Here is a 13307-nt window from a genome sequence, read left to right as displayed (position 1 = left end):
CGAAAATCTCAAATAAGATACTAGTGAATCGAACATATTAAAATGATTTTATACCACTATCAATTGTGCTTCATCGCAGAGGCACAGGGATGGTTCAACATATGCGAATTGATTAATGTGATACACCATATAAAAAAAATTAAAAAATAAGAATCATATGATTATATCAATAGATGCAGAAAAACTTTGACAAAATACAACATCCATTTATAATCAAAACACTTAACAAAATTGGTATAAAAGGAAAATATCTTAACAAAATAAAGTCCATATATGACAAACTCTCAGCCAACATAATACTTAATGGTGAAAAACTAAAAACTTTCCCTCTAAGATCAGGAACAAGGCAAGGCTGTCCACTGTTGCCACTGTTATTCAATATAACATTGGAGGTCCTAGCGAGTGCAATCAGGCAAGAGAAAGAAAAAGAGGCATCTAAATTGAAAACAAAGAAGTCAAATTGTCACTTTTTGCAGATGACATGACTTTCTATATAGAAAACCCTAAAGACTCCACAGGAACACTACTAGATACCATAAGCGAATACAGTAAAATTTCTGGATACAAAATCAACATTCAAAAATCCATAGCATTTCTATACTCTAATAATGAAGTGTCAGAAAAAGAAGTGGAAAAAATAATTCCTTTTGCAATTGCAACAAAGGAAAATAAAATTTCTAGGAATAAATCTAACAAAACATGTGAACGTAATGAAAACTACAAGACCTTATTAAAAGAAATTGAAGAAGATACAAAGAAATGGAAAAATATTCCGTGTTCTTGGATTGGATAAATCAACATAGTAAAAATGACCATATTACCTAAAGCATTATGCAGATTTAATGCAATCCCCATCAAAATCCCATCTCATCAGATTTGTATTGAAGCATAAAAGACCTCGAATTGCTAAAACCATTTTTAGAAAAAAAGAACAAGGCTGGAGGTACCTCTCTGCCTGACTTCAAACTATACAGCAAAGTGACAGTAATCAAAATGGCGTGATATTGGCAGCAAAACAGACATAGAGACCAGTGTAATAGAATCGAGAGTCCAGAAGTAAACCCATATTTATATGGGCAAATAATTTTTTGACAAAAAAGCCAAAAATATACAGTGGAGAAAGGAAAGTCTCTTCAATAAATGATGCTGGTAAAACTGGAAAGCCACCTGAAAAAGAATGAAACTAGAGTATTGTCTATCACTACACACCAAAATTAACTCAAAATGGATTAAGGATCTAAATATAAGACTTGAAACAATAAAATGCATAGAAGAGAAGAAAGGAATGAAACTCAAAGACCTTGGACTTAAAAAGAGTTTAATGAATTTGACCTCAAAAGCAAGGGAAGTAAAAGCAAAAAAAAAAAAAGCAAAAAAAAAAAAAAAAGAATGGGACTACATCAAACTAAAAATCTTCTGCTCAGTAAAAGAAAACGTTAACAAAGTAAAGAAACAATCATCCGAATGGGAAAATATATTTGCAAGCAACACTTCCGATAAGGGCCTAATATCCAAAATATACAAAGAACTCATACAACTCAATAACAACAAAAAAAACAAAGAATCCAATCAAAAAATGGTCAGAGGACCTGAACAGACACTTCTCTCTAGAGGACATACAATGGCTAAGAAATATATCAAAACATGCTCAACGTTGTTAGCTATTAGGAAAATGCAAATCAAAACCACAATTCTCACACCTATTAGAATAGCTATTATTAACTGGACAAGTAATAACAAATGCTGGAGAGGATGCAGAGCAAAAGGAACCCTCATACACTGCTGGTGGGAATGCAAATTGGTACAGCCACTATCGAAAACAGTATGGAGGTTCCTCAAAAAACTAAGAATTGATCTACCATGTGATCCAGCAATCCTTCTATTGAGAGTTTACCCCAAAGACTTGAAAACTCTTATCCGAAAAGATATTTGCACACCGATGTTCATAGCAGCATTATTCACAGTGGCCAGGACATGGAAGCAACCAAAGTGTCTTACGATAGATGATTGGCTAAAGAAGCAGTGGTACATATATACAATGGAATATTACTCAGTCATAAGAAGAGATGAAATACTGCCATTTGCAACAATGTGGATGGACCTCGAGATAATCATGCTAAGTGAAATAAGCCAGACAGGAAAGTCGAAAATCACATGATATCACTTATATGTGGGATATAAACCTAAAAGCAACAAATGAACAGGACAGACAGAAACTCATGGACATGGACTCTAGACTAGTGATGATCAGAGAGTAGGGAGTGGGGGAAGAGCGGGGAGGTAGACGGGGTAAAAGGGGTCAAATATAGGGGATAACGGAAGGGTGCAGTGCGTAAAGGGGATTAGATATATGGTAGCTGAAGGAAACTGGACTTTGGGTGGTAAACACACAATAGAATATATAGATGCAAATTATAATGTACACTTGAAAATTATATCATTGCATTAATCAATGTTATAATTGATTATAACATTGCCAATAACTTAATTAAAATTAATAGTGCTAAATATTTCAATTTAATAATGAAGCTTGTGACTGTCCAAGCCCTTAATGAAGAGGAAATAGAGAGCCTGCTGATAAATGAGGCAAAACAGGTGTGATGCCAAGAGCCTAAAAGCAAGCACTACTCCTGGCCTTGAGACAAGGCACTTACTGTACCCTCCAATCCTTATGGATGGTCTTTCTACAATCTTGAGTGCTGGGTTAGAAACTCCTAAGGTAATAAGTGGAGACAACAGTATGGTTCACTTACATTGTTTCCTATACTCTTAAGTATTTCCTACCCATGGACAAAAATTTTCTCCTTAAACAGACTTCATTGAGGCTCTTCTGAGCTCCTTTCTCAAGTAGGCCTTGACATTTTACATCCATCCTTGTAATGTCCAGTTTTAGCAAGAGTTTTGGTAAATCAGTATAGTGAGAATTCCTACATACTTGATATGCTATCATCCTTTATATCTGATTTAATTCCCCATCTCCACCCTTGATATTTGATAACCTTGGTGTACCTTCATCAAGAATCCCATTAAGTTGAATTAGAAAGAATCCCTCCACTCTTTATATCTCCTCTTAAGTGATTTTTTATCCAGTGACCAACTCACTGTTTTATTGGTTGTAAATCGTTGGCTATATTTGCTGTATTGAGTGTTGACTCTATTCTTTCTCCCCTATTAAAATATTCCTATAGCAATAATCTGGAATAAAGTCTTCCTTACCGTTTTAATAAGTGTCAGAATATTTTTTTTTTCTTTAACACCATCATTTCCCCCCTCAGTCCAAATAATCAAATTCTCACTTAATTTATGGTCTAGTCTATTTGCCTTCTACTTTGGTTTCTGTTTACTGTTTCTATTGAAAACATTTCCATCTAATCCTTTATTTAGATTTAGTGTCTCTCTTGTCCCTGTAAGTTTCCCATGTTTGAGAAGAAATTTTGGATCTGTGTATGGTAGACTGAATGTTTTATCCAATAGTGAAATGTCTCTTCTCCCACATGCATTTAACTTTAATGAAAATATGTCCTCACTTTCCAGCATGCTCAACACATACTACTCAAACAGGTTTTGTTACTGACACATGGCCCTTTCTTTATATGTTTTTATGTTGGCTATAATTTAACTGTTATTATCATGAATATACCTCCAGATTTCCCATGAATTGCACCTACTAATCTTCTAGATTTTCAAACGTGTATTCAAGGTCTTTTTAATTCTGAGATTATCTATAAAAGTGAAGAAAATAACTAAAATTAAGATTATCATGCATTTAATTTTCTATTTTATCATTCTATAAAGCACATATCATTAACATTGACTCCATAGTTTTCTTTTTTAAATCAAAGGTGCGATTATAACCAAGTATAGACAGCTTATAGATATATTCTTATGAGAAGAATTAAGTCATTGTAGCAGAGTTAAATTATAAAATTGTTTATTTTGTAACAATGAACTTTTTTTTTATTTTTTGGTACACATTAGTATTTTTGTTTGGGTATTTTTTATTATACTGTATAATACTTATAACTATAACAATAGGATACTTAAGGTTTGAAATAATACCTTGAACTTAAGAAAGAAAAAATATATACTGATTATTTGTAGCTTAAGGTTGAATTGATAAATTTTGATACTAAATATATTGCATTCCTACTAGGTCAAATGTTATAAGTCAGTTGGAGATTACCTTCCTCTAAAGAGTGCTTTCCTTTTGTCCTTTAAATGGTACTATAACTTATACAAGCATAATTTAGACCCTAACTTATAATCAGCGTATATACAATATAATCATTTGCTTTGTGGCATGTCATTGTGACTTTTGTTGAGCCTTAGAGGAAGAAATAAAATGCTCTTATTTTTCAGTGTAGACAACCACATTCCAAATGAATGTTCTCTTTTGTATGCTGAATTTGTACCTTATAATTATTAAAGAGTAACTTTGTGTGTTTGATATTCTTTTTTTTGGGGGGGGGGTGAATTATTATATAAAACAAGAAAATAGCCTTTCATTGACCTTGTACTGAGTTATAATTTCTTTTCTTTTATGTGTTGAATGGAGACTGCCTTAATTAACATGCCCCACTATATTGAGCAATTCCAAGATCCACAGGCAGCCACTTTTGTGCAACATTCAATGGCACAGAAATTTATAGGAGATGTTCTAAGGGTACATTCTGCTTTGTAATAATCAGTCATTCATCATAATCAAGATTTTTTTCCCCTTAACAAAGTTTACCAGATGTTGAATATTAAAAATAAAATCAAATCATACCTCATATCTGAGACCAGAGTATGGTTTGAACATCATGACCACAATTTCAAAGTCTCTCTGATAAACCATTGCATTATAATAAGCAAATTAAAATATTAATTGCCCAATTTAGAATGTGGTGATTATAATTGTTATACTAATTAATTATCTTTTCTATTTACCCCTAAACACCGAAAATAAAGAAAATATCCACTAAGTGGAAACTGCTTTTACAGGTAAGAAGAAACAATATTGGCTTCTTTCTTTCCATCAGTATATTTCATAAAACATCAATTTGGAGACCATACTTCTCTATACTACAACTTTCAAAGCAGAAGAAGATGGATGGGAATCCAAGTGTCAGTCTGTGAAAAAAAAATTAACTATAGGTGGTGTTTTCATTTCTAGGGATGCCTAAATACAGTATCACAAACCAGATAGCTTAGTACAACAAAAAATTACTTTTTATAGTTCTGGAGAATAAAACAGTGAAATCATAAGGATATTGGATCAGGGTCCACCCATACGAGCTCATTTTAACTTGATTACCTCCATAAGGACACTATTTCTAAATAAGGTCGCATTCATAGGTATTGGGAGTCAGGACTTCAACATCTTTCTGATTGGCAATATTCAACCCATAGTAGGTAGTAAAAGAGAAAAGAAAAAAAAAATCTCAGCTATACATTCTTGAATTACAGTTTTTAACCCCTTCTCGAAAGATCTGCTGACCTTGAAAAATATCCAGGACAATATTTCACAGATTTATGTTTATTACATTCTTAAATTATGAAGATATTTGCTAGACAACTGTAAAAATTAAGTTATCATTTGGCTTAAAAGAAAACGTGGTGGACATGGTTCCATAGTGGTTAGCACGTCTGCTTTACATGCAGAAGGTTCTGGGTTTGCTCCCCAGTGGAGCCCTGATCCATGGTCTACGGCCATGCCAGCTTGAACAAGCCTGATGTCTGATCTCGAAAGCTAAGCAAGGTCGGGCCTGGTTAGTACTTGGATGGGAGACCACCTAGGAAGACCAGGTGCTGTAGGCATAAATAATAATTCTAAATTAAAAAAAAAAAAAAAAAGGAAAGAAAACATGGTCACAAACGTGACAAAAAAAATTATCAAACAAAGTTCTTCATTACCTCTCATCTGAAAGAAAATAAATCCTGTCTATCCATGCAAAAGTGGTAACTGAATGGTCACCAGAGGAAATAAGAAACAAAAGATCAACAAAACAGAAAAAAATAAAATAAAATCAAATAAGCTCTTACCTATCAATAATTATTTTAAATGTAAATGGATTGAATTCTACAAACCAAAGGCATAATGGATTAAAAAAAATACTGCCTACAACAAACCCACCTCTGGTTTAAGAACACGATGACTCAAAGTGGAGGAACAGAAAGTGATCCCATGCAAATGGAAACCAAAAGACAGCCAGCAGGAAGTAGCTATTCTTATATCAAACAAAGTAGATTTTAAGTCAGAAATTGTAACAAGAAATAAAGAAGTCATTATGTAATGATAGAGAAGTCAGTTCATCAAGAAGATATAACATTTGTAAATATTTATATGCCCAAATAGGAGCGAAAACTATAAAACTCCTAGAAGAAAATATAAGAAAAAAAGCTCTTTGACAATTATATTCTTTGGATTTGATACCAAAAGAAAAGGCAAAAAAACCCCCCAAAATCAGCAAGTGTGAGATGATATCTCACTGTGATTTTGATATATGTTCCTTATTGGTTAGTGATGAACATCTTTTTATGTAATTGTTGGCCATTTGTATTTCATCCATAGAAAAATGTTTATTTAAGTTCATTGTTCATTTTTAATTGACTTTTTCTGCTATTAAATCATATGAGTTTCTTATATTTTTTATACATTAACTCCTTCTTATATGTATGAATTTCTAGTATTTTCACCCATTCCAAGAGTTGCCTTTTAATTGTGTTAATTATTTCCATTACTGTATAAAAGCTTTTTAATTTAATGTTGAACCACTTGCTGATTTTTTTGTTTGTTGTCTTTGCCTTTGATGTCAAATGTTAAAAATCATTGCCAAGGTCAATGTCACAGCACCTTGTCAAACAAGAGGTAAAGATATATTAGAACTTTAACTAATTATTTTGGTGATAGCAGTTATTCTCTGCTATCTTCATGCCACTCAAACTATAATGAAAATAAACGCCACTGTAATTTGGTCAGTTTCAAGGAACTTAGGTGATAAGATATTAATCAAATTATACATAACGCATGTTGTAACAAGCTTTCTGTCTTGTGCCTTCTCAATACTACAGGGACTCACTCTTCTTGTCTTCTACCCAAAACTTAGATTGTTTTATTAAAAAAAAAGATAAATGATTTAGTCTTCATTCTACGATACTGTCCATTGTTTTACCATGTGATTTGATATGAGTTACTCTGCAACTTTAGAACAAATCAAAAGCATTCATATGTTTTTACTTATACCATGGTAAATCTTTAGCATATAGAAGAAAAAAATAGATACTGGCCACGGTGAAAGTTTTATACAATGTAAATTTATCTTATTCTCAAATATAGTATTGATTTTATTAGCACAATTTGATAATGTTGACTTCCTGCTAGAGTATAACTCAAATTGTATTCTGCATGAAAATTAAGTTCTATATTTTATGTAACTATTAAGAAGAGAGATTCCAATGATTCATAACAGATAAATTAAATTAGTGCATATGGAAGTTGAATAATTATTCTGTATGTTAAACTACTACAGTAATTTGAGAATAACTAAAAAATAACTAAAATATCCCTTACTAAAATATTTTAAATGACAATCCATTAACTCCTTCTTAAACACCTTCTTAAAATTAATCTAAGGAGTTCAATAAAGAGACAGATACTCAGACCATATGCTAAAAGGTCCATATAGCATATCTGCAGCCTAAACAGCAGTCTGTATATTTTAAAATGATCTTAATGACTCCTCTGTAAAAGCAAAATTAAGAATCTTTTTTCTTTTTTTTTTAAGAAAACTGTTGGGCTCCTAATGTAATTGATGGTTTATTCCAGCATACAACATTTAAAATAGACATAAATTTATTCATTAATTTGGCTGACTAGGACTATGTTTTGTGTAATTTAGATTTAGGAATCATTACATGCCTTCCTTAAATTAGTATAATGTAATATTTTTCACTTTAAAATCATACTTAGAAGAGTATATAAAATGATATAATATGAAAAGTTAGTCTTCCTTCAAATTTCCATTTTTCAATTTTATACATCAAAGGAGAGTTATCAATTTTTTAAACATTTGATTTTAATGTTTAAATAGTTATATACAAAACGGTAAAACAAAGACAACCACAAACAACAACACATATACATTAAAATAAACGTTTTCTCCATATCAGATACCTCAATCCCTCACCAGAAACACTTAAAGTATTTATATATATATGTTTTTTTTTTTTCATTTCTCGCACACAGAAAAGAGATCATAATATTCCCACTGCCCTGTATTTTACTGAACTTTCCATATATCTTGGCAATCTTCCCATACTAGACATCTGGGTTTCATTGTTTTAATGGTCACATATTAATATACTTAATAATTATAAAATAATGTATTTAACCATCCCTTTACTTATAAATATTTAAATTGTTTCCACTTTTGATATTAACATTGTAAGTATGTAAAAATAAACATTTTTATTTGTATACATTTGATTGCATGTTTGAGAAATAAATTTCTACTACTGCTAGAATCAAAGGTTTTTGAATTTTAACTGCTTCAAGCAGTTAGTGACAAACCATTTTCCTAAAAAAGTCCAGAGATTTTAATCCCTTCTCCATAAAGCATGTAAATTCATATTCTCACACAATCACACTAATAATGATTGTGTGATTATTTTTTTTAAATTAATTTTTGGCATTCTAAACTAAAGCATGTCTTGTCTAGTTTCAATTTTCATATCTATTTAATTTTATTTCTTGTTTATCGATGATATGATTTTTTTCTGTTAATTGCCTGTTTATTTTTAATATATAAGTGTTCCTATTGTGTATGCACATATACACATAATAGTAAAAAACAAGAAACAAAAACCAAAAAACACTGGTTAGTGATCTATTACCTATGTGAATGGAGCACTTCATTAAATAACATGCTTTGAATATTGGAAAAATAAGTATTATGTAATATTTTTTTTTTGCCAAAAATTTTCCCTCTTATACATGACTATATAACATTTCCACCTCCAGAAGCATGCCCTATTTTAACAAAATTTAGACTTAGAAATGTTTGATTTTACTCTTGTAGTTTGTGCTGATTTAGTGAAGTGTATTCAATGTGCTTAGATAAAATGTTTTCTGACAGAAAAAATAATATTGTTCCTATCTAAAATGCTTTGTCTCAAGGTAAAAATAGCCAATTTCAGTCTTTCTTTAGGAAAAGAATCATAGCATTTATATAAAAACAATGTGTGAGTCAGAGGGGTAGCTTACCAGGCTGCATTTCAGAGAGACTTCCTAAAGCCAGAGTTTCCAATCACATAGGGCCAGTTAAGACCTTCATTTTCTCTAGGTAGATAAATTGAGTGCCATGAACTTTGCTGTGCTGGGAACTTTTGAATGAAATCCTTTAAAGTAAAAGTCTTGTTTGCTATGAATGAAACTCAAATGATAGTTTTGCAATTTTTATCAATAAAAAAGGTTTACATGATGGCCAATCCTGTCTTAGAAACTGTTTAATAGTATTGATTATTTACATAATACTGTAATTTGATAAATATTCACATGGCAGCCCCTAATCAATTGACCTCTATATAAAATTTGATTTTTATTTGTATTTTATCCAAAGTCATTTTATTTATATTAATATTATTAATAATATTTATTTATATTATTATTAATTATGAATTATTCTGGTCTGATGATAAACAGTAAATTAAATCATTGATATAATAATATCACAAAGGTAAAGTTATTTTCAGAAAACTAACATCTTGTCTAAGAGAGAATAAAGGATAGTAAAGAGCAACTATAAAGAAGAGATAACGAACATAGAACATAACATGTATATTATACATGTCATGCATTTGTAAAAATAACTCATGTTAAAACAATGAGTATCATTAAACTAACCTACTGTTCTTTTATCATAACTTCATTTGCTAAACAAAAGGCAAGTCTTTGATTTTGGAATTTTCTCCATTAAAAACTAAGTATTGTGTACTATTCAAACATTCTACTCTGGAATCATTAGAATTGACTCTTTCTGATCTAACTATGCAAGTTATTTAAATGACTAAACTTCAACCTCACAAGGTTGCTGTGAGAATTAAATTTTATTCGCGCATATAAAAGCATTTAGTATGCTGATAACCGCATAACAACAGCTAGCAAAATTTTAGCTATTATCAATGTGATAAATAGCCGCCATTCTCTATATGATGTTTTATTTATTTATTTATTTTTTTTTTGTGTGTGTGACAGAACAGGGAAAGAGAATGTTGGTAGCTTAGGCATTTATGAGTGTGTGTGTGCATGTGGTTTGTTTCTTGAACAAATAGACTGAGATATCCAGAAGATATGTTCTAGTTTAAAGATAAAAAAGCAAAAAGATTATAAAGTAATCCAAAAAAGCAAAGAGATTATAAAGTAATGACAAACAGAATAAAGAATAAAAGAGTAAGAATGTGAATTAAGACAAAGCTAATGAGAAAAAAAAAAGAGGTTAAATATCAAGAAAAAATAGAAATGATTTTAACTTTGAAATGTGTAATTTAACTTTAAAATACTGAATTGAGAAAATAAAAGAAAACTATAAAACACTTTAAAAATTATATAATGTTTCATTGTTTGTACATCATTTTAGCTGTCCTTTTCTAGGTTGATCTTACGAAAACTATTTGAGTTTGTGAAACTAGACGCTATGTTTTTTTATTTAACAAATGAAGAATTAGGACCTAGAAATTCTAAGTGATATGACCAAAGTTACATTACAAAGAAGCAACAGAAACTGAAATTAAATCCAATTTTTCTTTAGTATTTTCTCACGATACCAAGTTGTCTTTGTAAATAAATCTTACTGAGGTCTATTATTTCAAAACTTTGTCGAACACCTATCATATACTGAGAGATCTCTCACATACTCTGCATACTTCTTATCATTTAAGGCTTCTAATAATCCTGTGAATATGTCATAGAACAGATTTAAGAATTCTGTTACCTAACTCTATGTTAGGTAACTTTCCCTAAGTTATAAACACCAGCTTGTAAATTGTAGGACTATGGTTAGAAAAACAGTGTATCTGACTCCAAATAACATCTTACCTTTCACACTATATCTCAAAACTGAGTGAGTTCCTGTTGATAAGCTCACATTGACACCTATTAGACTCTCTATAAATATTTGTTGAAAGACTGAAAGAGCTAAAGAATAAATGACTAAATGAATGTGTTCCAGTGTAAAAATCTCTGCACCTCTACCACAGATATCTGGGAACTAGAAGTGAGAGAATAATATAGACTACATAAGGAATGGGCATAAAATTATTATATAATCACTTACATATCCCTAGTTGCTGCTGTCAGGGTAAATGTTTAGTATTGATATGTCGAATCCTATTTATCATTCATTGCTGTACCAAAAAGGGATTCATTCTTAATGTTGACCTCAATTAGAAATAATTATTTCTGTCAAATGTAATGGGACTATATATAGCCTTCTTGTTTGTTCTGGCTAGGAAAAACACTGTCTAATTAAATTACCCTGTTCAGAATGTAAGCTCATTCAGAACAAAAATTATTGTCTTGTTCACTTCTGCATCCTCGACACCTAGAATATTAACACTTATTGTCTAGCACACAATAAGTGATATTAAGAGCAGTACCTAGAATACAAATATATTTGTGTTGAATGAATATCCATTCATTCTATCAAGCTCAATGTAAGGAAGAAATTTCCCTTGTTTTATTTCCTTATGCTTTATTTGGTCACAAAATGAGAGAAAATAATTCTTAGTTGCTTTGCACAGATGAACTAAAATGTCTTAAAATACAACAAAAACTTCTATATTCAGCAGCTTTTTTTTTTTTTCTATTTTGGATGAACATAGCTTAATATATTGATTAAAATCTTTAGTCTTACTATTGACTCAGATTCTGTCTTTAAGTAATTAATCTCAATATTTTTATTTATTCACAGTTAAGATGAAAACACAGTGTCAGGAAATAATTGTGTTTTTTTGTTTGTTTGTTTTGTTTTATAACTATATTTCTAAAGTTTATAAAATTCAGAATCACTAGAATTACCTATTTTACAATTAACAACAGGAAATATCATTTTTTGATGTTTAAAAATATTTAAGAATTCAGTTTATTTCGGAATCAGCATTGGATGGATGTACCAGAAAACTATTTAAGTATAAAAATATAAAAGACTCTGCTGGAGTAATTATCAAGTGATTCTACTATACCCAATGTCTGCATATTCTATTGAGGAAGCTTACATTATAAACAAAAAAATCCATGGTCATCCTTGGTAGTCTGTTGTAATTATTCATGAAATGTGCAGCATGTGGTAGAAAGTATCTATGTTTTGATACAGAACTAAAAGTCATTATTGACTTTTATTATCTTTACTATTTTACTATTATCTACTATTTTTTTTTTAAATAGAAGCTATTAAATTCTAAAGATGATATGTCATTGCATCCTGGAGATGATCATGGTTTGAAAGAAATATCTGGCTCATGAAGAAAAAAAGGTATATGTGTTTGTAATTATACCCTAACTTTTATAGAACTGTGACTGAACTAAAGATATGAGTTTGCCATTTCAAATAATTTTAAATCATCTTTAAAGCTACTATTACAGAAAACCTATTAATAAAGTCCAAGCACCATCATATGTTATAAAATCCTAGAATATAGACTTATGAAAAGATTTCTCAACGTTTCACTTCTTTTCCTTTTCAACTATCACTAACTTTATCAGATATTAATTTAATCTGAAATCATTTTACTTACTCCTTAAATGTTCACCAAGCATCTATACCTATGCGTCAGAGTATATATACTTCACTCTCTATTCTAGTGCTTAAAAGATTGTTCTTATTTCAAAAATTCAATATTTCCTGTGAACTAGTAAAGTGGTTATTGGTTTATTCCTAGACAGACTTAAAAGGTAACCAAACTCACACAAAAAGTGATTCTCGGTTCTACAGAGAGACTAAATTAGTTTGGAAAGCCCCACAGATGATATGGATGATCAGCCTCTTTCACTTTGCCAAATATAAACATTTTGCTAAGGCAATGTGAAACTTATGCCATAAAGTCATCTTTGAAATTCCGCTATCTCCACAAATACCTTCTGATACTTAAAGCTCAGCACAACCATATTGATAAATATTTGTATTTATCATCTTAGAATTCCATAATATTTATTAGTTATATTGTGTTTTCTCATTCTTTTACCTTGTGTTAACTTAAATAAATGCATTATTTTGTATACACAATAGTTTTATTTCCTTATTTGTATAAAAATCTTTCTGACAGGTTAAAAG

General features: G+C 30.4%; 1 pseudogene; it reads left to right on the top strand.

The window, feature by feature from the left end:
* The first annotated feature begins 5683 nt into the window (after positions 1-5683).
* On the top strand, positions 5684-5799 carry LOC111737442 (annotated as a pseudogene).
* Positions 5800-13307: the final 7508 nt, after the last annotated feature.

This window comes from Pteropus vampyrus, unplaced genomic scaffold (genome assembly GCF_000151845.1).
Source record: "Pteropus vampyrus isolate Shadow unplaced genomic scaffold, Pvam_2.0 Scaffold26, whole genome shotgun sequence".
NCBI lineage: Eukaryota > Metazoa > Chordata > Mammalia > Chiroptera > Pteropodidae > Pteropus > Pteropus vampyrus.
This window is presented reverse-complemented; position numbering and strand designations above follow the sequence as displayed.